General features: G+C 39.4%; 1 protein-coding gene across 1 annotated transcript in view; it reads left to right on the top strand.

Moving 5' to 3' along the window:
* The first annotated feature begins 6,320 nt into the window (after window positions 1-6,320).
* The window catches only part of lrrc8ab (leucine rich repeat containing 8 VRAC subunit Ab), a 34,435-nt gene continuing 14,632 nt past the window's right edge, over window positions 6,321-26,123 (top strand). Inside the window, exons 1-2 of the mRNA XM_061906107.1 lie at window positions 6,321-6,479; window positions 8,928-9,052. The gene's annotated coding sequence lies outside the window, so the exon portion shown is untranslated. The remainder of the gene's footprint in view (window positions 6,480-8,927; window positions 9,053-26,123) is intronic.

Here is a 26,123-nt window from a genome sequence, read left to right as displayed (position 1 = left end):
AACTTGTTGAAAAATAAACAAGTGATTCAATTATAAATAAAGATTTCTACACATAGAAGTAATCATCAACTTAAAGTGCCCTCTCTAGGGATTGTAATAGAGATCCCTCTGGATTCATGAACTTAATTGTAAACATTTCTTAAAAAAAAAAAAAAAATCTTTAACATCAATATTTATGGAACATGTCTATAAAAAGTCTGGCTGTCAACATTGAATGTTGGATTGTTGGATTATTTTTTCACAGTTTATGGACTTACATCATATTTTGTTGAGGTATTATTCAATGAACATACTTTTAACGGATTTATAAATTGCTGCTGCTTTTTTAAATGTTTTTAATAAACTCACATGTCCCTTGACATTCCTACATGTACTTCCAGGGGTTAGCACACACCCTTATAGAGGACTACTACTTTGCTGCATGTCAACCCGCACGCTTTTACATCGCACAACCAACGTGCCAGGTCTGCACGATGTTGTGCGAGACTTATGCAGAACAACGCATGTGGCTGCAAAACCTACTTGGTCAACAGCCACACAGGCCACACTGAGGGTGGCCGCATAAACGACTTTAACACTGTTACAAATATGGGCCACACTGTGAACCGACATCAAACAAGAATGACCAACACATTTTGGGACAATTTCCGCACCCTAAAACAACTTAAACACAAGAGAACAAATACCCAGAACACCTTGCAGCCCCATCTCTCCTGGGCTACATACACCACCTCAACCGGCGCAAGTAAGGAGGGTGGGGGCTTGGGGGTGTGTATTGTAGCCCGAAAGAGTCAGGGATGCATGGAATTGTGGGTATTTGTTCTGTTGAGTTTATGTTGTATTACAGTGCGGATGTTCTCCTGAAATGTGTTTGTCATTTTTGTTTGGTGTGGGTTAATGGTCTGGCACATATTTGTAACAGTGTTAAAGTTTATTTTACGGCCACCCTCAGTGTGACTTGTGTAGCTGTTGAGCAAATATGTCTTGCAACATTACACATGTGAAGTGCTCATCCTAAGGTGACAAACAATTTGGTCTGCATACTGTCCGTACAGAATCCAGTGAGTGGTAAGAACAGTGCCGTTACAGCCCTCCATGAATAACATGGTTGTGTAAAAATTGGCCTTGATTCTGTGGGGACTCCCGTGAACGTCGAAAATGTTGGGTAGTATGACGCTGTCAAGTTCTGTCCATATTAAACTCGCAGGCCAATTGCGGCCCGCATGCTTGAGACCCCTGTGGTAGACAGTCTCTGGATGCATGCTACATAAGGTGCAACATGCATGTTACATAAGGTGCAGGAAACATCAATGTCCTTCTTGTATCCAACCATCACAGTCTTTACAGGGTAATAACCATGAAGAATTTTGAAAGTAAATACTAGTTAGGAAGAGAGCATGTTTTGACCCAGCAGATGTCATTCATAACATTATTCCAGAGCGCAATTACATAGGCGATACACACAATCATTTTGAAATAAGCTGCAGATTTCTGCTATTTTTCGGATTAAAACAAAGTTTCCGTATAGGAGTGTCAAGTGGATGATTGACAATTGTTCCAGCAGAAAGAGGAAATGCACAACATAACAACACCTGATGTAATGGCATCAAATACAATGGCAAATTGTTTGGGAGTGACAGGAATCTTAAAATGTTTGACAAATTCTTGGTAATCAAAATGTTCCGTATTGAAAAGCTGACTCATTGAAATAATACCATTTTTGAACCAATCGTTGATGAAAATCGAATTCCTTTTGTAACACGTGTCTTTATTGTTCCAGATTAAGTATTTGGTAGGTGAGAAATTGTGCTTGTAGAGAATACTTGGGGCGGTATGGCTTGGTCGGTGGAGTGTCCGTGTCAGCAACTTGAGGGTTCCAGGTTCGATCCCCGCTTCTGCCATCCTAATCACTGCTGTTGTGTCCTTGTGCAAGACACTATACCCACCTGCTCCCAGTGTCACCCACACTGGTTTAAAATGTAACTTAGATATTGGGTGTCACAATGTAAAGCGCTTTGAGGCACTAGAGAAAATCGCTATATAAATATAATACACTTCACAAATCACAGAAGAGAGCATGCCAGAAGGGCTTGTTTGTGGAAGTTTGAAAGAGCAACAGGAATCCTATTAATGTTGTATTTACACACTAACAAACATTTTAAGCCTCCAAGATTAGAAAATGAAGTTCCAAATTAAGGTAGGATCTTTCAAGTGTCGTATCCAATTAATCTTGAAGGTGTTTTTTAGTGTAGTAAAATCGAGAAAGTTTAGACCACACGTATTGTAATTGTTCATTATAAAAGATTTCTTAATATAATGAATTTAGTTTTTTCAAATAAAGTGGAGATCATAGACATCTTATAAGTAGACGCAGCATCGAGCGCTACTGCCTACTGGTGCTGACGAGACGCGGGGCCGCAATCTTGGAGTGGTGATTCACTCCACTTAGTGCAATTCATTTGGCAGGAGCAATGAACTGTCAGCGCATTTAATTCATCTTACCTGCTGGATACCACTGCTTTTGTTTGTCATACGTGTACTTATGACAAAGGACACATGTTTTGGCGTGTTTTATTATTCATAACTTGCTTAACAGTAATAGAATATTTGCGTATGCTATAAGTGACCAGACGTCCGAGATCAAAACTGGGAATATAATCACAGAGAAGGGGAAAAAAAAGGTCAGCTATTTTTAAGTTCAAGAAACAATATGATTAGGTTATATATACATGCTTATATCCTACATAAACATTGTATGAATACATTAGATATCTATATATCTTAATGTTAAATCTTGATTGTGAAAGGTAATCTCCGATTCCTATTTTCAACAGTCCGCTTATTTGAGCAAGAAATCGCTGAACCTTTCAACTGTCAGTTCACTACTTATAAAATCCATCCATACATTTTCTACCGCCTAGTCCTTTTAGGGTCGCGGGGGGCGCTGGTGCCTATCTCAGCTACAATCGGACGGAAGGCGGGGTACACCCTGGACAAGTCTCCACCTTATCGCAGGGCCAACACAAATAGACAGACAGCATTCACACTCACAATCACACGAGTGCCAATTTAGTGTTGCCAATCAACCTATCCCCAGGTGCATGTCTTTGGAAGTGGGAGGAAGCCGAAGTACCCGGAGGGAACCCACGCATTCACGGGGAGAACATGCAAACTCCACGCTGAAAGATCCCGAGCCCGGCATTGAACCCAGGACTACTCAGGACCTTCGTATTGTGAGGCAGACGCACTAACCCCACTGCCACCGTGAAGCCCTACTTATAAGATGTCAATGATTATAACGTAATTGAAAAAAAAAACACGGCAATTTGCTGCACCCGCTGCAGTTTGCTACTTTATTCATGTTTTTTTTCAAGTGATTTTATTTTTAAGCAAGGTTGAGGTACCTACACATAATGTTACGTTAGTCATGTATCACACACGGTAATGTAACGTTGGACGGCGGTCCGCAGCACCGCATATTTTAGCCACCTACGAAAACACAAATATAGTCAAATAAAGGTAATTTAAAATGTATAAAATATTAAGAATATGTGTACATATTCCATAGGTCCTAAAAAGTACAACTCTGTTCATTGTTATGTTCATGTATTTGTTACAGTGTTTTATATGCACGCACACATCAACACAAATTCAGTATGAGATGAGGTAAGAACAGGATAGAAACTGCTGTGGAACTAGTTACAATGCAATACGCCATGGAAATACAATGTTAACACTTTTGTGCAAATAAGTTTTGATTGATTGATTTATTGAAACTTTTATTAGTAGATTGCACAGTACAGTACATATTCCGTACAATTGACCACAAAATGCTAACAACCAAATATGTTTTTCAACTTGTTTAAGTCGGAGTCCACGTTAATCAAATCATGGTAAGTATTTAAGTACAGTTGCACTTGTTTTTTCAAATGTGTTTATTCTGTAAAGGAATGAGTTAATAGTTTTAAATGACTGGTCAATATTGCTATTATGAAGTGCAATGTCAGCACTATATTTTTTTCCTGCAATTTCAAATGCACTTGTTTTAATAAATAATTACAGCGTTTTAAAAGCATACACAATCTGTGTAAATATATTAGTATGTGGTTAAAATGACTTGAAAAGACTAGAAACTCAAAATGCAGGACTTGGGACTTTCCAGTCTTGACTTGGGACTTGCCTTTCTTGACTCGGGACCATACTTGCCAACCCTCCCGGATTTTCCGGGAGACTCCCAAAATTCAGCGCCTCTCCCGAAAATTTCCCGGGACAAATTTTCTCCCGAAAATCTCCCGAAATTCAGGCAAAGCTGGAGGCCACGCCTCCTCCAGCTCAATGCGTATACCTGAGTGACGTGTACAAAGAGCGTGTCTGCCCAATGATGTTATAACTGTAGAATGATCTAGGGCGAGTTCTTGGTTTTTTATGTGGGTTTATTGTTAGGCAGTTTCATTATCGTCCTCCCAGCACGGTAAAACAACACACAACAACAGCAGTCCGAATTTGTCTACCCAAAGCAGTTCGTCTGTCAAACAGCAATGTGTTGTGACACTCTTAAACAGGACAATACTGCCATTTAGTGTACATGCATATGGTTAGAAAAACAAGGATGGAATATTCAACCCTCAACTCAACAATGAGTAGATGAGTGTTATGTGCGTGTAAATGTGTTTGCAAATACATCAAAGATGCTATTATAATCCATTTCTAATTGATAAAGCTTTGCACTGCACAAGAGGTCATCAGGTGTTCACCGAGTGTTTCGACCCTTAACCACAACACTCTCCGGTTGGTGGGTCAGCAGTGATTGGACAGATCACTGCTCCTCTCATCCAGGCTTCCGGCTATTGTCCTCTCTTTTATGCCAGAGCCAACAGGAGGCTCTCTCCGCCGCTTCTCCCAGCCTACGAACAGCTGTTTTTCTCAAGTGACCTCTCAATCCGACCTTTGTCATCATATTCCACACAGATTGCGCAGGGAATCCTCGACAACCAACTTCCACTGTCATCAGCCATGCTGTCCTCCCCTTGTCCCGGCAGTTCTGGACAAGTTGTTGGTACTTTGTTTTCTTCCTCTCTGCCGCTTCCTCACATCCCTCCTCCCACGGGACAGTAAGTTCCACCAGGATGATTTTCTTTCCCTTTGGGGACCACATAACTATGTCTGGTCTCAGAGTGGTGGACAGTAGCGCCTCTGGGAAGAGGAGCTTCCGCCCCAGGTCGACCTCCATCTCCCATCCCTGGGCCAACTGCAGGGGGTTTTGGTTGGCTTGGCCTTGGACAACTGGTCTATGACCCTCTTTCACGAAGGTGATGGTGCTCAGCAATGGCTTTGTTTTGGCTGGGTGTTTCGTTCTCCTCTCTTGCGCCAAGATGTCTGCGAGCATTGCCAACACCTTGTCATGTCGCCACCTGTATCTTCCCTGGGTCAATGCTGTTTTGCACCCAGACAGAATGTGCGCCATAGTTCCTTTACCGCCACACAACCTGTGTAAATAAATGAACACTGAAATTAAAGTATTTATTTTATATATATATATATATATATATATATATATATATATATATATATATATATATATATATATATATGTGTATATATATATATATGTGTGTATATATATATATATATATATATATATATATATATAAATATATATATATATATATATATATAAATATATATATATATATATATATATATATATTAAAATAAATATATATACATATATATATATAGCTAGAATTCACTGAAAATCAAGTATTTCTTATATATATATATATATATATATATATATATATATATATATATATATATATATATATATATATATATATATATGTGTATGAAATACTTGACTTGGTGAATCTATGAATCTAGCGGTATATATACTCCTCACTTCTTAACCGCGCCCCCCAGCCACACCCCCGAACACGCCCCAAACCTCCCACGCCCCACCTCCCGAAATTGGAGGTCTCAAGGTTGGCAAGTATGCTCGGGACTTGAGAGTAAAGACTCGAGACCTACTTCCATCCATCCATTTTCTACCGCTTATTCCCTTTTGGGGTCGCGGGGGGCGCTGGCGCCTATCTCAGCTACAATCGGGCGGAAGGCGGGGTACACCCTGGACAAGTCGCCACCTCATCTGTGACTTGCAAAACAATGACTTGGTCCCACCTCTGCCTGATTGTAATTGTTCATTATAATTGATTTATTCATATAATGAGTTTCGTTTTTCCAAATAAAGTGTGGATTGTTGGCTGTTTTGCAATCAAAGCGATGCATACGGCATGACCGGAAGTGGCTTCTTCCTCTATGCTTATTTTTAGGCAGGACACTGCCAACTATTGGATGGGCGGGTGCTGGGATCGGGGAAAACAGCGGCTATTGCTACTAGCCGCCAGCTACAAGAGGACGCTAATATTAGGCGACTATACTCTTCCCGTGGTACTGGTTTTAAAGAAAAACATTTTAACACGGTAAGTCGACACTTCGAGGGGTTTCACACGTCTTGTCATGGTGATTAAGCGCTGGCGAGGATACGGGTCCAGGGCACATAAAGAGCCGGGCGGTGAACATGTAGCATGTTAGCATATTAGCTCGCCCTGGCTAAGATGGTCGCCTTGACGCGCTCTGCTGTTGATACTGTGTGCGCCTATTTGTTTTTAAATGCATTGTTCAATCAAATACATGGATTATATTTGGTTTCAGCTAGACCATGGGTGTTAAACTCATTTTAGATGTGGCTGGGGGGGCCACATGGAGAAAAATCTACTCCCGAGTTTGTAGAAATGGTAAAATCACGGCACGATAACTTAAAAATAAAGACAACTTCAGATTGTTTTCTTTGTTTGAAAATAGAATGCGGTTAATTACATCAGGTATTATTCTCTGATATGATTGTAAGTAGTGTGCGTTTGTATTTGGACTGCTATTCTTAAAAAAAAAAAAAGAGTTTCAGCTGTATTTCAGAAAGCAAACATAAGAAGGAACTGAAAAAGTAGATGTGTTTCTGTCAGGGGGGTTGATCTGTGGAACAGCTCGAAATGCCTCGAATTATTCCTTCAAATGTTCCAGTTCCATTCATACATTAAAACACACTTTAAGACCAATGTCTTGGAAAAATATATCACTCCTGAATCAACATAGTAGTTACTATTATAATCAATGTTAATTACCAACTAAATGTGGGATACAAATAATAATGGAAGTTTAATTGTTCGTATATAGTATATAATTGGTACTAAGGTTTAACTACCACGTAAAATGATATTTCACATGTCTTTACTTTTTATATAATTGAACAGCGTTTATGTTGTGTATTTATAATATGTTGTACAAAGTAAATTTCATATTTTTAGAAAGTTCATCGTGTATTTAACATAGGGTTAGGCGCAATAACTGTTCAACTTCAGCCTAAATCCTTTCGGTCTGCAACATTTTCAATTTATGAATGTACGACTGTTTGTTTTTGTACAACTGTTTGTTTATTTTGTTTACCGCTGACTGAAGAAATAATAAACTAAAAGCATTTTTCTGCTAAAGTGAAGGTGCACGTTTCCATCTGCGACGCTGCAGGGAGTTCCCAGGAAAGTCACATCTGGTAGAAGATCCACACATGGGGCCAGAGGATAGGGGTTTGGTTGTCACCGGAACCAAATCGATCACAAGAGATAGGTTGACTAGTCAAGTAAATACATTGAGTGGTATGCAGGCTGTCCGGCATCCAGATTTGACCCACAAGGGGAGGGGGTCGACAAGAAATTGTATTTAAACACAGTGTTCTGACAGGACAGCAGATTGAAGATATTTGGCATGCTTTTTCTCCTCGAGCTTCAGCTCTAGTCCGAGATTCGCTGAAACAAATAAAGCTTTTTGTTCGACGATTCCTCTTGGCGTCTTCTTGGCTCATCACCCATCAAATATACAACAAGAAGAAGCACATTCTGAAAATGTACAAATCATAATGCTGTTGTTGTTTTTTTGTTTTTATTTTACACTTAAATGTTGTGGTTAATAGTATTCTATCTTTTATTCGTCGTTATTTAGGCTTTCTGAATGAATTATGTGATGTTCATCAGTCAACTCCTTGGTGTTAATTTTCAATCTATCAAGATAAAACAATATTAGAATCACATTACAGGATGTTATTTATGTAGTTTGCTCATTGTCCTCGACTGGTGCACTAACTATTTTTTTTACATATGTAGCATCATCTACAAAGATACAAATAATTGCTATTGTGACATCTAGTGGACACATTTTGAACAGCGGTTTCATTCAATCCAAAATTTCAGCTCATTTTTATACGCATCCCGCGGGTTAGATAATTTCTGTCCTGTACAGTTGACACCCCTAAGTTTAGACTTAGACTTCCTTTTATTGTCATTCAAATTTGAACTTTGCAGTACAGATAAGAACAGATTTATGTTGCATTAGCTCATGGTAGTGCAGGATAAAATAGCAATAAGGTGCAGTTATAAATAAATAAATAGATTACTGTACAGTTAAACATATTGCACTTTTGCATATGCATCCACGTTTATGGATGTACGTTATTTTCCAGTGAGTTAATCAATTTTTCGGGGGAACTGAAATAATTATTTTAATGCGTTCAAAAGTCTTACGGCCCGAGGGAAGAAGCTGTTACAGAACCTGGAGGTTCTTCTACGGAGGCTGCGGAACATTTTTCTAGAGTCCAGGAGTGATAACAGTCCTTGGTGGGCGTGGGAGGAGTCTCTACAGATTTTCTGAGCCCTGGTCAGGCAGCTGCAAATCCATCCAACAAGCAATGTTTGATGGATTTGTCCTAATCTCGCACTCGTTAAAACATGCTGCCTCTCACATTGCATTTTCAACTTGATTTATTTTACTTGATCAATGTTTCAAGAACTGCCATGTGAGTAAAATCTCTGTTTGTTCTTAAGCTTCCGCACCCCAAGCCCATGGCAACAAGAGGGGCGATGGTCCATGAACCTTCATGGACGCACAGAAAGTGGCTAGTCCACCAGCAACAACACCAAGTACTGGAGCCCAGATAACAGTGTAACCGGTGAGTTATGACATTTTTTTATGTGTTATTTTGTGCTGAAGCCACCACGTTAGACTCTCGGTGATACACATGCTGAAAAAAAACTAACTTGTTCTCTGGTACACGGATTTCCGCAATTGCCGCTATACATTGCTTGTGTTCTGTCATGTGACTTCCTCCCGGAAGTGGTGGTCAACCAAGCTTAGATGGCTGTTGTGCAGTAAGTAGGGCTGGGTATCGTTTGAATTCGAACGATTCCGATTCCTGACTATTCTCAATTCCGATTCTTTCTTTTAAAAAAAAAAAAAAAAAAAAAGGCAGGGTCAAAAAAAGTTTAGGATATTTTAAATGAGCTAGCTAACCTACAATCTTTCTGACATTCTCCATCAATTTTAATTCTTCTAACTTTTTATGAACTTTACTATAAATTCCTAACGGGGCTGTTTTCAACTAGAATATAAATATCAAATCTATGAACTTGAATATAAATATTATAAATTATGAATACATTTTCACAGGGGCACACTTTCATCAAGAGAGCTTTATTTTTGAAAACCTCATGAAAACACATTTACACATAAGTGTGTGATGCTTTAGGAAACCTCATGAAAACACATTTACACACACAAGTGTATGATGCTGCAGGTACTTAAACATGTTACCGTGCTCCCACTGATGGGCTAACCTGGTGCAGAAAAGCAAATAAACAATAACAAACAACTTGCAAAACTCAGTCCAGATTAGCAGCAGGTACAGTATAAAATCAGAGACAGTTCTTGTTTAGGAAAATGACCATATTCGCCTTCTCAGGCAGGATGCGTGAGCGTTCTGGACAGATAGTGTCTCCTGTCGAAGACAAGACACGCATTTATTTGTACTCCATGAACTCGGAGGTGCTTCATCATGTTCGACGAAACAGTCCTGTCGCACGTGTTACATTTCGCTGATATTTCATCTTTTTTTAGTAAAATAAAGCCACACTTTTGACCGGCGACGCCCGCTATCCATGCTTGACTGACTCGCTCGGCTACATAGGCTCGACTATGCTAACACTTCCGGCGGTGGGCGCTTCTTCGTTGGTGTTCAGTGGCTTCTTCTTTTGGGTCGGCGGACTTATTATTTTTTCCGGTCGGGGGACTGGGTATCGAAACTAGGAATCGAAATTTAAACTTTTGAACGATTCCGGGAGAATCGGAAAGTTAGTCCCGGTTCCAATCGATACTTGATACTCGATACCCAACCCTAGCAGCAAGCTGCGCTTAAACCCTGAGTACCAATGGTCCTAGATCTTCATGCAAAACATGTAATTATGCAATGGAATAGAGACATACTGTATACTTTATCAAAACAATGATTAACAGTCAGTGAAGTTCACCGACATGTCTGACTTGGGTTGTCTCGATACCAATATTGTGGTACCGGTACCAACATGTATTTTGATACTTTTCGGTACTTTTTTAAATAAAGGGCACCACAAAAAATGTCAATATTGTCTTTATTTTAACCAAAAATCTTAAGGTACATTAAACATATTTTTATTATTGCAATTTAGTCTTTAAATAAAATAGTGAACATACAAGACAACGTTTCTTTTATTAGTAAGTAAGCAAACAAAGGCTCCTAATTAGTCTGTTGACGTATGCAATAACATAGTGTTATTTTCCATTCTAGTATTTTGTCAACATTATAAAGGACAAGCTGTAAAAATGTATTATCAATCCGCTTGTTAATTTACTGTTAATATTTGCTTATTTTCTGTTTCAACATGTTCTATCTACACTTCTGTTAAAATGTAATAATCACTTATTCTTCTGTTGTTTGATACTTTACATTAGTTTTGGATGATACCACCAATTTGGGTATCAATCCGATACCAAGCAGTTACAGGATCTAACATTGGTCGTATTCAAAGTCCTCATGTGTCCAGGGACATATTTCCTGAGTTTATAAACATAACATACATTTAGATAAAATATTTTGTAATGCTAAAAAATATCAATGTAATCATAATATTACCAACTACATACGCTTCTGTACATATCATTACAGTGGATGTGAGGTGTAGATGGTGTTCCTTTACATTGTGATGCCGGTGAGCTTCAGTGTAGTGAATCATGTTTAGCTATTCCTCGTCCTGCAGGGATAATATGTGTAAGAAACGTACTTTGTTGCTATGGAGACAAGGATTAGGGATTTAGAAGTAGCTAAAACACCGCAGACTGCGGATGGATGTTAGCTGCTAACTAGCCATGTCTTAAAGCACCTATTCCTAAGCACGTTCGTTTCAGTGTTATAACTTCGTTATCGTTAGTTTTCAAGCCAAAATGCGTCCATTCTCCCTTTTCTGTCTACACACTGTGTGTAGCTTGTAAGTACTCCGTGTGTGTGCGCTGCCGAACATGCCCCTCTGCTCGTAAAACCAGCAATGTCATATGTGACGACAACAGGGGAGGGGGGACCAGTACTTTTTAGATGCGGTATAGTACTGAGTATGAGTCATTACTAGTACCGGTATACCATACAACCCTGTGTTGAAGTATCTTGAGTTCCAGATGTCATTCTATACGACTAAACGGATGAAAACTTGGAAAAGCATGAAAGTTGACAACTTCTTTGCATGTGGCTGGGTCAAGGAAATTGGTATCTAGACTCTGCTGGATAAATATGCATAGTTTTTGCTCGGATAAAGTCACATTTTATGATTCAACGTTGCGTCTTACAAGGGCACGTCCATGTAAACAAACTGCGACGACTAGCACCCGACGGCTATCCATTTAGCAAACTAATAATTAATGAATCATGACCATATTTGACCTTGTCCTGTTGTCATATGTACTCTGACAAACAAGAGGGGAGGTTTAGAAGAACCTTTCCTGACAAGGTATCATTGACCCTAACTTTCTGGTTTCTGTTTGTTAAAAATAAATATACAAACAATATTAGGATAATGCTTCCATGGGAAATGCTGAACGAGTTTAGTATATAGAAAATATATCAAACAAACCTTTACCAAAGTGGTCACTATTCTACTTCCTTGGACTCAAGTGTTTTCTTCCAGAGCCACGTTTGTTGTTATTGTTTCCTAAAATCTTACTCTCTTCCGTCCCCTTCTTGATTAACTCTCGAGAAACTCTGAAGAAACAATTATACTTTTCGCGATTTGAAGGGTTCACATAGTGGAAAAGACCGCAAGCATAGGGCATTTTTCTTTGAGAAAGGCTAAATGGTGACTAGTACCTATAGAGAACATAGCTGGCTTGTCTAGCACGCATATTTAATGAGCCAGACGTGATGTCATGTCATAAAAGAGACAAACTACATTTATATCGTTTCCAATACTTTATTTAAAAAAAAAAACGCAAACTGGCACAATGTCCTTTCGACTTGCCAAATAAAACAAGGCAAGTGTTAGAAAAATGTTTTTTTCCTCTAGTGGCATGGTCGTAAGGCAGATTGACTTCATGTTCCATTCGTCTCCAATGTAGTGGCATGTATTGCCAAGGTGGCTACACTTGTCCACACATCAGTAGTGAGAGCAATTTTGCTCTGGGTGGCTTTAATGTCAGTCTTCACAGCTTGAAATGTCTGCTCGTACTTCCTCTCCATCAGTTTGGTAAAATGGGTCCTCGAGGGAAGAGTGTAACCAGGGTTAAGGACGTAAATAATTTTTCTGAAACCGTCATCCTCCACCATTGAAAGTAGCCTCATGTCAGTTACCAACATATTCAGGATAGCATCAGTCAATGCAGCCGCTTGCTGTGGTGTGCAGACCTTCCTTTCTACCAAGTCTCTAATGCTGGCTTGTTTCTTTCTGAAGTGAGAGAAACCACATAATGAACGTACATAGTAGCAACATTTACATGTAACTCACTACACACCTAGTTGATTTATTTAACACTGCTGCCTAGTTTTTCTTGTTATATTGTTGTATTTTTATTGTTATGTTGCTTTTTTATTTGTATTTTTATTGTAATATTTTGTTTTTCCACTTAAACCCCCATTATTTACTTTTTAAATTCAATCTCAATTCTGTAAAGTGCTGCTGGAATTTAAATGTTCCTGAGGAAACTCCCTGAAGGAAACAATAAAAGTACTATCTATCTATCTATCTATCCATCCATCCATCTATCCATCTATCCATCTATCCATCCATCTATCTATCCATCTTAATACACCACCACATTAAAAAAAAGCTAAATGAAATAAATGGACATTGGGGATGCAGCATACAACAATAATAACACAGAAATGTAACTCATCACATCAAAACTGGATCAGATATTGCAGACATTTCTGTTGTGAATAATAAAGGATTCATTTTAGGCTGCCTGTGAATAATAGCATGAAATATCCCAGCAACTTCATAATGTTTAGTTATACTAAAGCGTCATTCAAATCAAAATATTTTTATATGCTTTTTATGTAGCTTTCCGGCTACATTGATCCATTATAAAAAACAATCTGAGATATTTCTGTCCGTTATGTTTATTTCCAAATTGTTAAACGTGTGTTTTCTCTCTCTCAAAACGGAGTCAAATGTGCCGGAGACACATTATCAGCCCCGCGTTGCAACAAAGGCATAACGTTAAAATGTCACTCACAAAAAAAGCTGAACTTATGAATGCCTGTTGCCACTCATAACAACACAGACAATGAAGACGTCGAACTATCCAGAAAGTTCCTAACACTCTGAAAGTTAATACACAACAGTTGCTGCTGCGCTTCCTGAAAAAAATCTCCTCGTTAACAAAATATTAAAAAGACACAAAGACAGACACAACAGATCAATGTATGGACTGAAAAAGTTACGTACCGTGAGTTCTTCTCCTCATCCATTGATCCAACATGCTTCCGCTTCAGGTGCTCCCGAAGCGATGTAGTACTTCCGTGCCAGGCAGGAAACGGTCTTCTTTGCAGTGTTTAAAGTGAAGTATTCCCACTAGAGATGCGCGGTTTGCGGTCTCGTCCGCGGATAAACCGCGGGTCGGGCGGGTGACATGACGAAAAAATAGATTTTAATTAGATTCGGGGGGGTGGCGGTTGAACCATCCGGAAATATTTGATATACATGGTTCTGGGATCGGTATCCTTTACCATTCAAAGAGCCATTTAAGACCCGTGTCACAAAGCGAAGAAGACAATAAGAGACGCTAATATTCTCTAGAATGACTGCCGGCAGTCACTCAGATAATAAGTATTAGGGCGTGCTATGAAGCCATTGGCTTTGTCGCCTTCTACAGCATGTACGATCTGCTTGTCAGTCCAGCAACATGTTTTGTGTGGCTTCCGCAGACACACACACACACGAATGCAAGGCATACTGGGTGACGCAGAGTACACTAATGGTTGTGATATAAACAATTTTAACACTCTTAGTAATATGCGCCACGCTGTGAAGCCACACCAAACAAGATTGACAAACACATTTCGGGAGAACATCCTCCCAGGAACACAACATAAACGCAACACAACAAATACCCATAATCCTTTGTATCCATGACAAAACCTGACTACTTTATACACCCCGCTGTTGTGTTGCGTTTATGTTGTGTTACTGGGAGGATGTTCTCCCGAAATGTGTTTGTCAATCTTGTTTGGTGTGGCTTCACAGCGTGGGGCTTATTAGTAAGAGTGTTAAAATTGTTTATATCACGACAATCAGTGTACTCTGTATCACCCAGTATGCCTTTCAATCTTCGTGTGATTGCGGAAGCTGCACGCAACATGTTGCTGGACTAACAATCGGTTTGTACATGTTGTTGAAGGTGTCAAAGGCAGTGGCTTCACAGCGTGGGGCATATTAGTAAGAGTGTTAAAATTGTTTATATCACAACCATCAGTGTACTCTGTATCACCCAGTATGCCTTTCAATCTTGTTCGTGTGATTGCGGAAGCTGCACACAACATGTTGCCGGACTAACAATCGGTTTGTACATGTTGTTGAAGGTGTCAAAGGCAATGGCTTCACAGCACGCCCTTATTCTTGTCATCAGGATGAACGCTGTTGAATATTCGCGAGAACGTTAGCGGCTCCCACTGTCTTCATTACTCTGTGAAACGGGTTTAAATAGCTCTGTGAGTGGAAAAGGTGGCCGACCTCTGATATATTTCAGCGGGTGGCGGGCGGTTGCGGTTCTGATAAAATGTTGGTTCGGGTGGATGACGACTTCGGTGATGCGGTTGCGGATGATATAATTGCCTATCCGCGCATCTCTAATTCCCATACTTTTGACGACTTAGGTCGTACTCTTTTCTCCAATGCAGCATTAGCTTCCAGATGTTTATGCGCCGAACTATCGCTACTGTTTTCCGCCATTTTCCCAATGTTTCCAAGCAAATGAAACGGCGTGGTCACGTGAGCTGCACATGACACATCATTGGCTGGCTTACTGCCACCTCATAAGACGTCGCCTCAGTGCCGCTCTGGCGCTGTTTGTACTGTTTTTGTACTTATTTTGATTCCTGTTTCTCAGCTCTTTGTAAATGTTGCAGTTTATAAATAAAAGTTTAGGAAAGAAAGAAAAAAAAAAGGGGAAAAAAAGCCTCAGCGCATGCGCATTGAATACAGCCGAGGAATCGATGACTATTTTTAAAATCGATTTAATTGATTAGTTGTTGCAGCCCTTATGTATGTATGTATGTATGTATGTATGTATGTGTGTATATATATATATATATATATATATATAAAATGTGTGTATCCATTATTAATATTCTCGACAAAAAAGTCATTTTAAACTAAGCACACTAAGGAATATATGTATATATATATATATATATATATATATATATATATATATATATATACATACATACATACATACATACACACGTCCATCCATCCATCCAAGCATGCATGTAGGCATCACGTTAAATAACAAAGTTTGGAATAAACAGAAAAAATGCATTAAAGGGGAACATTATCACCAGACCTATGTAAGCGTCAATATATACCTTGATGTTGCAGAAAAAAGACCATATATGTTTTTTAACCGATTTCCAAACTCTAAATGGGTGAATTTTGGCGAATTAAACGCCTTTCTATTATTCGCTCTCAGAGCGATGACGTCACCTAGGTGGTCAATCCGCCATTTTCTCAAACACATTACAAACATCGTGTCTAATCAGCTCTGTTATTTTCCGTTTTTTCGACAGTTTTCCGTCCCTTGGAGACATCATGCTTCGTCGGTGTGTTGTCAGAGGGTGTAACAACATGATCAGGGACGGATTCAAGTTGGCTTACGTAGAGTGTGCATCGATTAGCACGGCATGCTAATCGATGCTAACATGCTATTTAGGCTAGCTGTATGTACATTCGTAGCTATATTTGCATCTAGCCTTTCCCTCCACCCACATTTAATGCCAAACAAACACTTCCCAATTGACAGATTTAAGTTCTCCAGTGTCACAAGATGCGAAAGTCCTAATCGTTTGGTCTGCACATTTTACCGGCGATGCTAAGGCAGACATGGCACAGAGATGTATGGACATACAGTCAACCGAAGGCGATCGCCGAATATCGTTAATAGCTATTCGCTCAATAGCTTCAGTTTGTTCTTCAATTTCGTTTTCGCTATCTGCCTCCATACTCCAACCATCCGTTTCAATACATGCGTAATCTGTTGAATCGCTTAAGCCGCTGAAATTCCAGTCTGAATCCGAGCTAATGTCGCTATGTCTTGCTGTGCTATCCGCCATGTTTGCATCACTAAATGACGTCACAGGAAAATGGACGATGGATTGAAAGATAGCGAAAATCAGGCACTTTAAAGCCTTTTTTCAGGATATTCCATGATGGGTAAAATTTAAAAAAAAACTCTGAAAAATAAAATAAGCCACTGGGAACGGATTTTTATTGGTTTTAACCCTAACAAAGCATAAAAGGACATTTTTATGCTATTTGAGATGTTTTTCAAACATATCATGGCCAATTGTACCTATATAATAGATTATTTATAGTACTGTATAGTATCATACAATATTCTGCTTAAATGTAAAAAAAAAATGTTATGTACAAACCCCGTTTCCATATGAGTTGGGAAATTGTGTTAGATGTAAATATAAACAGAATACAATGATTTGCAAATCATTTTCAACATATTTGATGTTCGAACTGATAAACATTTTTTTGTGTGCAAATAATCATTAACTTTAGAATTTGATGCCAACAACCCGTGACAAAGAAGTTGGGAAAAGTGGCAATAAATACTAATAAAGTTGAGGAATGCTCATCAAACACTTAATTGGAACATCCCATAGGTGTGCAGGCTAATCGGGAACAGGTGGGTGCCATGATTCGGTATAAAAACAGCTTCCCAAAAATTGCTCAGTCTTTCACAAGAAAGGATGGGGCGAGGTACACCCCTTGGTCCACAACTGCGTGAGCAAATAGTCAAACAGTTTAATAACAATGTTTTTCAAAGTGCAATTGCAAGATATTTAGGGATTTCAACATCTACGGTCCGTAATATCATCAAAGGGTTCAGAGATTCTGGAGAAATCACTCCACGTAAGCGGCATGGCCGGAAACCAACATAGAATGACCGTGACCTTCGATCCCTCAAACGACACTGTATCAAAAACCGACATCAATCTCTAAAGAATATCACCACTTGGGCTGAAGAATACTTCAGAAAACCACTGTCACTAAATACAGTAAGTGCAAGTTAAAGCTCTACTATGCAAAGCGAAAGCCATTTATTAACAACATCCAGAAACGCCGCCATCTTCTCTGGGCCCGAGATCATCTAAGAATGACTGATACAAAGGGGAAAAGTGTTCTCTGGTCTGACGAGTCCACATTTCAAATTGTTTTAGGAAATATTCGACATTGTGTCATCCGGACCAAAGGGGAAGCGAACCATCCAGACTGTTATTGACGCAAAGTTCTAAAGCCAGCATCTGAGATGGTAAGGGGGTGCATTAGTACCCAAGGCATGGGTAACTTACACATCTCTGAAGGCACCATTAATGCTGAAAGGTACATACAGGTTTCGGAACAACATATGCTGCCATCTATGTGCTGTCTTTTTCATAGACACCGCTGCTTATTTCAGCAAGACAATGCCAAGCCACATTCAGCACGTGTTACAACAGCGTGGCTTCGTAAAAAAAAGTGCGGGTACTTTCCTGGCCCGCTTGCAGTCCAGACCTGTCTCCTATCGAAAATGTGTGGTTCATTATGAAGCGTAAAATACGATAGCGGAGACCCCGGACTGTTGGACTGAAGCGCTACATAAAACAAGAATGGGAAAGAATTCCACATTCAAAGCTTCAACAATTAGTTTCCTCAGTTCCCAAACGTTTATTGAGTGTTGTTAAAGAAAAGGTTATGTAACACAGTGGTGAACATTCCCTTTCCCAACTACTTTGGCACGTGTTGCAGCCATTAAATTCTAAGTTAATTATTATTTGCAAAAAAATAATAAAGTTTATGAGTTTGAACATCAAATATCTTGTCTTTGTAGTGCATTCTATTGAATATGGGTTGAAAGGGATTTGCAAATCAGTGTATTGTGTTTATATTTACATCTAAAACAATTTCCCAACTCATATGGAATAGTGGTTTGTATTAGGGTTTGCAGATTTTTATCTTGCCATGGCGGTGTGCCACAATCAATTACATGGAAGGTAACCCTGTGATAACTTATTTGAAGACAACAAAAAATCTTCTGACGATTGTGGTTCACACTACAATTCGGACTTTTTGTCAAATCCGATCTTTTTAGTGGCCGTTCACATTACAAAAAAAAAATTCTAATATGAGTGCAACCTGACCCTAATGTGGACGTAACGTTGCATTCACTGCAGGGTTTACAGAAGTAAACATGGCGTCAACTCTCGTCGGTCTCGGCCCTCGTGCATTTGTGGCAATGTCAAATGTTTTGTGCAATCAAAGTCAACATTTTCTGAACCCAATTATTGCTCGTAGAGGACTAAGAAGGAAGAGTATTTTGGCTCTGGCAGTTTATAAGGATACTTTGCTAAACTTTTTATTTTCTCCTGTTTTCTTCTACATTGTTAACCATTTATTTTGTAACCGTCAAAGAAATATTACGCACATCTCTTTTTGATGGCGTTCCAGCGAAATTAATGCAACCTGAGTGCAGGTGCGTTCACACTAAGGACACGCCGCATATATATCCGATTTATTTCCACATTCGAAGGAGGCCTACGTCGGATATTAGTATTTTGAATTGCACCTTTCACAGTGACAAGAAGAAATCCAATACAGGTCGCATTGGGAATAACATTCGAATCAAGCTGTATTGTGAACGAGGCCTGAGTTTGAAAGTTATCGTATTCTCCGGACTATAAGGTGCATTAAAAATAATTTTTTTCCCCCTCCAACCTCGACAGAGCACCGTATAACCCGGTGCGCCTAATGTACGGAATAATTCTGGTTGTGCTTACCGACCTCGATTTTATTTGGTACTTGGTGTAATAAGTGTGACTGGTAGACAACAGTCAAACATTAGATACATGTGTAGACTGCAATATAACTCAAGTAAACAACACCAACATTTTATATGTTCCATTAAAAATATAGAACATTACACACGACGCTCAAAAATCTGTCAAAGTGTTTTGGTAGGACTTTGGTAAGCTGTGAAGCCGCACCGCTTGATGGATTGTACTGTGCTTCAACACAGGAGTATTATTAAGGTGTGTGTATAAGATAAGACATATCTGGCATTTTGTTTCACAATATTACGCAAAAGCAACTTTTCTTACCTTCTGGTACCTGCTGATCTGAATTTGGGATCTGCATAAATCTTAAAATTGCGCGCGTCCGCCTTTCGTAGTGTGTGACGACCCCGTAGTCGATAAGCTGCTTTTTCTCGATCTTCTTGTTATGTGACATTCATCCTCCACTTTTACCATTTCTAATATAAAGTAGTGTACAGTTCTTACTTATATCTTTCAGTAAACTCCCCATGAAAGCACTAAAACATACCGGTATAGTGAGTTTACATTATTCACTCAAGGAACTTTAGTAATTAGAGTTCCGGTACGACGGTTTTTCACGAGACACATTTCCGGCATTGTTGTTGCACTAGTGAGCCACGGATGATGATATGCTGCGCCGTTATTGATTGAAGTTAAGTCTGAATGTCATTAAAATGGTTACCGCCATCTTTTGACACTTCTTCCACTCCCGTCCTTGCACGCTACACCGCTACAATAAAAATGACGGGGAGAAGACGCTGTCGAGGGTGAGTCACGTAAATAAGACCGCCTACAAAATTCCACATCCGGAAGATACTGTCATAAAGTGACTTGAAGATGATCTGTAAAACATCATCAATGTAACATTTTGACCAAAGAACCACCATTACATGTTGTGTAGACCACAAGGAAGCATTTTACATTTAGAAAAAATTATAATATTATGACTCCTTTATTGCACCTTATAATCCAGTGCGCTTTATACAGGGATGGGAATTTTCCGTGGATCCGTGGAATTACGCCGATTTTTGCACCGCCAGGTAGGGGTGTAACGGTACGTGTTTTTGTATTGAACCGTTTCGGTACGGGGGTTCCGGTACGGGGGTTCCGTTTCGGTGCGGAGGAGTACCGAACAAGTTCCACACGAACATATGAAGTATCCGCATATGCTAAAGTCTTAACAAGCTGCTCCACTCCGTTCTGCCTCTGTGTCTGTCTGTACACAGCACCCAGCATTGTCCCTCCCACACAACCATCTGATTGGTTACAACCGTAGTGTTAACAAGCCAATCAGCAGTGCGTATTCAGAGCGCATCTCGTCAACGCTTCAGCGTCGAGCAGATAGGCGTTTAGCAGGTGAGCAGCGGTCCCTCACCAAATTTTACTAAACACTTCCAAGTCAACTACTTTCTAAACATCACTATGAGCTTGTTGACCTTCTAGAAACTGCAGCTCAGCTCACTCGCAGTCGTGTTTGAGATAAGTTAGCTTTTAGCGTAACGCTAGTTAGCTTTTAGCGTAACGTTAGCTCATTTTGCGGTGTGCGCGCGTGTGCGCGCGTGTGTGTGTGTGTGTGCGTGCGTGCGTGCGTGTGTGTGTTACGGACGACAGTGTTGATTAAGGTGTGTTGAAGCTGCAAAAAAGGACATTATATTAAATGAAGAGTTTCTGTCTCTGATAGTGGATATAATAATGTAAGTGCATCATTAAGCCTACATGAAGTCCATGGTGTTTAGGTATGAATAGTCTCTCCTATTGCTACTGTACTATTTTTTCAGCTATAGTTACATTAATCATTAGTAATGTAGCCACCTGGTTTTGAATGGCAGAGTCCCTGCTATCACATGTTGATATAAATATAACATTTACATAATAAAAATCAACTACAGGCTTCCCAAATGCTGTAATAAATTAAGCATGATGAGTTGACTTGAGACTGTTTAATGTTGCACTTTTTATATGTAGAAGAAAAGTTGTCATTTTATTTCATCCAAGCAACAACTTGAGGCAGTTTAATGTGGATTAACGTTGGCAGAATTATTATAGTGGTCCCAATGTTAAAAGGATCAAGCCATTGTTTACAAGTTTGGTAAATAAATAACCAAAAAATGTATATTTTGTTGTTTTATTACTGTACCGAAAATGAACCGAACTGTGACCTCTAAATCGAGGTACGTACCTAACCGAAATTTTTGTGTACCATTACACCCCTACCGCCAGGGTCATTTCTGTGAATCTTTTAAATCCCGGGACAAAATTATAGGGGGGGTTAGGTACTCATGTTTTTTGTCTTTGCGTTGACCTAGTTATCAGTACAAGGCAGAGAATTCCCGCGAAAAATATAATGCCAAAGTGTGAAGGCACCAGATTGGCTAGCTCTACTATCAGCTGACAACATCAACCAATGACATTGCCCGTTATAGGTGTCTGCACACGTCGTTTGCTGACAATATCTAGTCCCTGATCCTCAATTATTGTGAGCGTTTCTGAACTCGTATTCTGTTTATATTGGTTGTGTTTATCGGCGACTAATCTGGAAAGAAAACACAGTAGCTCTCAATTAACACGTTTCTTTATTGACAAAACAGTTTCAGACATGGTTAAGCTTTTTCAAGATAGGAATGCTTCATTAGCGAATGATATCGATAAGGGCATGAGAAAAAAGTGGAACTGAGCATGGCTCGATATATCTATCAACCTGAAGGTGAAGATTAACAACAGATTTTGACTCAAAATAGCAGGAAATGCATCCCAAGCTAACATGGATTTCAAAATTGATGTGCGGCCTTCCGCAAAGCCGTGTTTTAGGATTAAAAAATGTTCAGCTGATTTTGTAAATCTTCATTCCTAACCCTGCTTATATATGCAAAAAGATAAAAAATAGAGCATTCATCGGCGGTGCACCTTTTAATCCGGTGCGCCCTATGGTCCGGAAAATAGGGTACTGGTAAAACATCAGGTTTTTTTATGAACGTGGTGGCTTCAGCACAAAATAAAACGAGTGGGTGCAAGACCCTGATTAGTGTACGTATAGGGCACAGGTGTCAAACTCAAGGCCCGGGGTCCAGTTCTGGCCTGCCACTACATTCTATGTGGCCCTCAGTAGCCTGGAAAAAAATGTTTTCAATAAAATAAATTTTTTTTTTTTTTTTTTTTTTACTAAATGCATTCCTTTTTTAAATTTTGACAGAAAAAAATGTATATTTTAAACTGTAATTTTATCTGATCATGCCAATTATTATTATATAGTGTATTGCAAAACTATTTTTGTGAGATAAAAACAAATAGTTAAATATCTGCTTGTCACTGTTATTTATAATGAGTTGTACTTGTATAGCGCTTTTCTACCTTCAAGGTACTCAAAGCTCTTTGACACTATTTCCACATTCACCCATTCACACATACATTCACACACTGATGGCGGGAGCTGCCATGCAAGGCCCTAACCACGAGCCATCAGGAGCAAAGGTGAAGTGTCTTGGTCAAGGACACAATGGACGTGACAAGTATGTTAGAAGGTGGGGATCGAACCAGGAACCCTCAGGTTGCTGGCACGGCCACTCTCCCAACTGAGCCGCGCGTCCCCGTTAATTTATGCTAATGCTAATACTAATTTATGATTTTAAAGCAAGTTATACATAAAAAAATCTAATTCATATGCATTTTTATTAATCATGATTAATCACAGGTTAATAACCACATGCATATTGTAAATTCATTTTTTTTAAAACGGCCCTCTGAAATCAGCCATTATTGTAATGTGGCCCTCAATGAAAAAGAGTTTCACACCCCCGGTATAGGGAAAGGAAAGAAGGAAGTTGCAGACGGACAAGTCTTTTAACATGTTCAGACTTACACGGAGAAAGTGTCACAAAAGTCAAGCAATAAAAGACAAGTCAGTCATGGTTCCTTCTTCACACAAATCAAAATACACACACACGTTTTTTAACACACACAGATCGAAATATGGACAAACAAAATTTGCACACGCCGATCTGATTACTTACAAACGGATCGAGATGTGCAAATACTTTTTTTCCAATAACATTTCCATACTTGGCGTCCATGTCTTTATAGTTTCCTAACAAAGTTCACGTCGGCGCCTGACTCTTATTGTCTAAGTGTAGGTGTGTTGAGGTGACAGTGGAGTATTCCAGAGAGACAACTGGTTGGAGACAGCACTTTCTACAAGGTAAACAGGATCTCCTCCTGAAGGCCGAGGGAGGTGCTTCTCAAGGCCCCCACAGACAATACTCTGGGTATTATTCAAGGAAATGGCTAAGAATAGAGGGCTCGCGAACAAGGTGGCTCCTCTGGCCGTGGTCTTGTTTGGGTGAAACGTGCCAAAACGGAACATCATCTTCAGAGGAGTCACTTCTCAAGAAGTCACTTCTCAAGAAGCTGGGCGTGCCGTGTCGCATAACACCCTAGGCTGGAAGTCGATTCCAATGATTTTATTAAGGGCTGACGCACAAAATCGGCAAAAAATGTGTAAGTAGAACCCTTTTCCTTTTCTAATGTTAGTGATTTTAAGTATAAATGTACTACCATTGTGTGTGTGATAGGTGTAGGTGGATGTTTCATGCAAGGAAACTGGGTCTCGGCATTAAAATCAATCTCTAAATGATAATTAAAATTATTTAAAAAAACACATTGAAGCATTTGGGGCAAAATACAGTTTGCATTTTGGCTTTTGGTCCACATGCAAACGTATGCTTTTGTCCTTCTTTTGCCTATCATACACAATCTCTATGTAAGACAAGAACACACATTTTTCTTTATTTAATGCATTCTAAATCGTAATAGACGGCAAGTACGAGGTGGCAGCGAATGGGTGTATTCCATTGTGCCCATAAACGCCAGTAATACTCCATTCTCGTGACCTTCATATTGACCAAGTATTGGCAATTATAATATAGTTATTACAAGCGCTAACACCACGGAACTACTTTTTGTGGCGCAGAGATCACAGAAAGCTAACTAGTTTATGCAGCTGTTGACATACTGTTATAATCTAATTCTAGATTATAAATCATGCCTCTCATCTGTTTAGTAGAAGGTTGTGGCCATGAACTGAGAAGTTGGTCAACTTTGACAGTCACACAAAACGACTCTTCTTTCATTAAAAAATTATATGTATTTTTTTACCTGGGTGAGGATTGTAATTACCGTAAATTTCGGACTACAAGCCGTTATTTTTTCCTCCCTCTTGAACTCTACAGTTTGTGAAACGGTGCGGATAATTTATGGATTTGTCTTCGCTGACTGCCGTCATGCAACTACTAGCTAACTAGCTTCTGCTGCTCTGTTGACATAGTGAGCTGCTGCATCGCCTTTGAACTAGTGAAAGTTAAGTCTATTTTATAAATCATGCCCCTGGATCGTATAAGAATGTGGCCATAAACCGAGAAGTTAATCAACTTTGAATTTATACACAGAGATGTTAAGAAAGACATGAAAAGACGCTCTTCCGTGGCACTTTTTTTTTTTTTTTACCCTTCTTGAGGATTAAGATTAAATCTTCATAATTACGGGGGTTCATGAATGCAACTTCACTTCGGTCAGAATAATTATATACTAGTTATCACACAACTTTGTGTTCCATTGAGTTCAGGTCCCCTGCAAGAAGACCAAAGCTGTCTTTCAACATATCAAGCAAAAGGTCTGTAAAACTCAACCGCGTGCAATGGGATGCGACACGGAGATGTTTGTTTCTTTGATCTATTGACAGCCACTGGAAGACTTTGTCCTGACCCGAAATCTACAAAGCGGAGAGGGAGCAAACCTGACGCAGCTCCAGGCACCTTTTCTTTGAACTGTTTATGAATGAGTGCAAGAGATGTTTATGACCACCTCTCCTTAGGAGCAGCTGTGTAATCTAATGTAATGCTATGTAATCAGAAAAGGCCCAAATAAAAGGAAGCATGGAACTCTCGTCAGCGCGGTGTGGTGACGCTATAAGAGGGTGCAGGCACACAGGCGCTCTCCTCATGAGCTAAATTGAATCCTGTATCTGTTTGATTTCCTTTGCTTCTTGTCTTGTCTAATAGATGTCATCGGTGTTTGAACCTGACAAATTGCGTTAACCATCATTGGTGCATAATGAAGAAGTGCTTTGCACTGCAGTGTAGCGGTGTTGTATCTTTGGGTTGTTGTTGACGTGTTAAATTTTGACAATATATTTTCAACCCAGGACTACAATAACACCGGTGCCGATGTACTGTCAATAACAGTAACCATGAAGAAGAAAAAAGAAGCTAGCATTGTTTCAATACTAACTGAATGCAGACCTGGCCACCTGCAACAAGTGCTTGGTGGTTTAAAGTAGTGTTTTTCAACCTTTTTTGAGCCAAGGCACATTTTTTCCTTTTAAAAAATGCGGAGGCACAGCACCAGCAGAAATCATTCAAAAACAAAACTCATTTGACAGTAAAAACACTTTGTCCCAATTGTTGGATATGACTTTAAACCATAACCAAGCATGCATCAATACAGCTCTAGTGTTTTAGTTCTTGTCTTGCGCTTCTATTTTGGTGGCTTTTTCTTTTTTGGGGGGTATTTTCCTGTAGCAGTTTCATGTCTTCCTTTGAGCGATATTTCCCACATCTACTTTGTTTTAGCAATCAAGAATATTTCAGTTGTT

This window comes from Nerophis ophidion, linkage group LG07 (genome assembly GCF_033978795.1).
Source record: "Nerophis ophidion isolate RoL-2023_Sa linkage group LG07, RoL_Noph_v1.0, whole genome shotgun sequence".
Classification (NCBI taxonomy): Eukaryota; Metazoa; Chordata; class Actinopteri; order Syngnathiformes; family Syngnathidae; genus Nerophis; species Nerophis ophidion.
The sequence above is the reverse complement of the archived record's forward strand: the minus strand, read 5'-3'. Positions and strand labels throughout refer to the sequence as shown.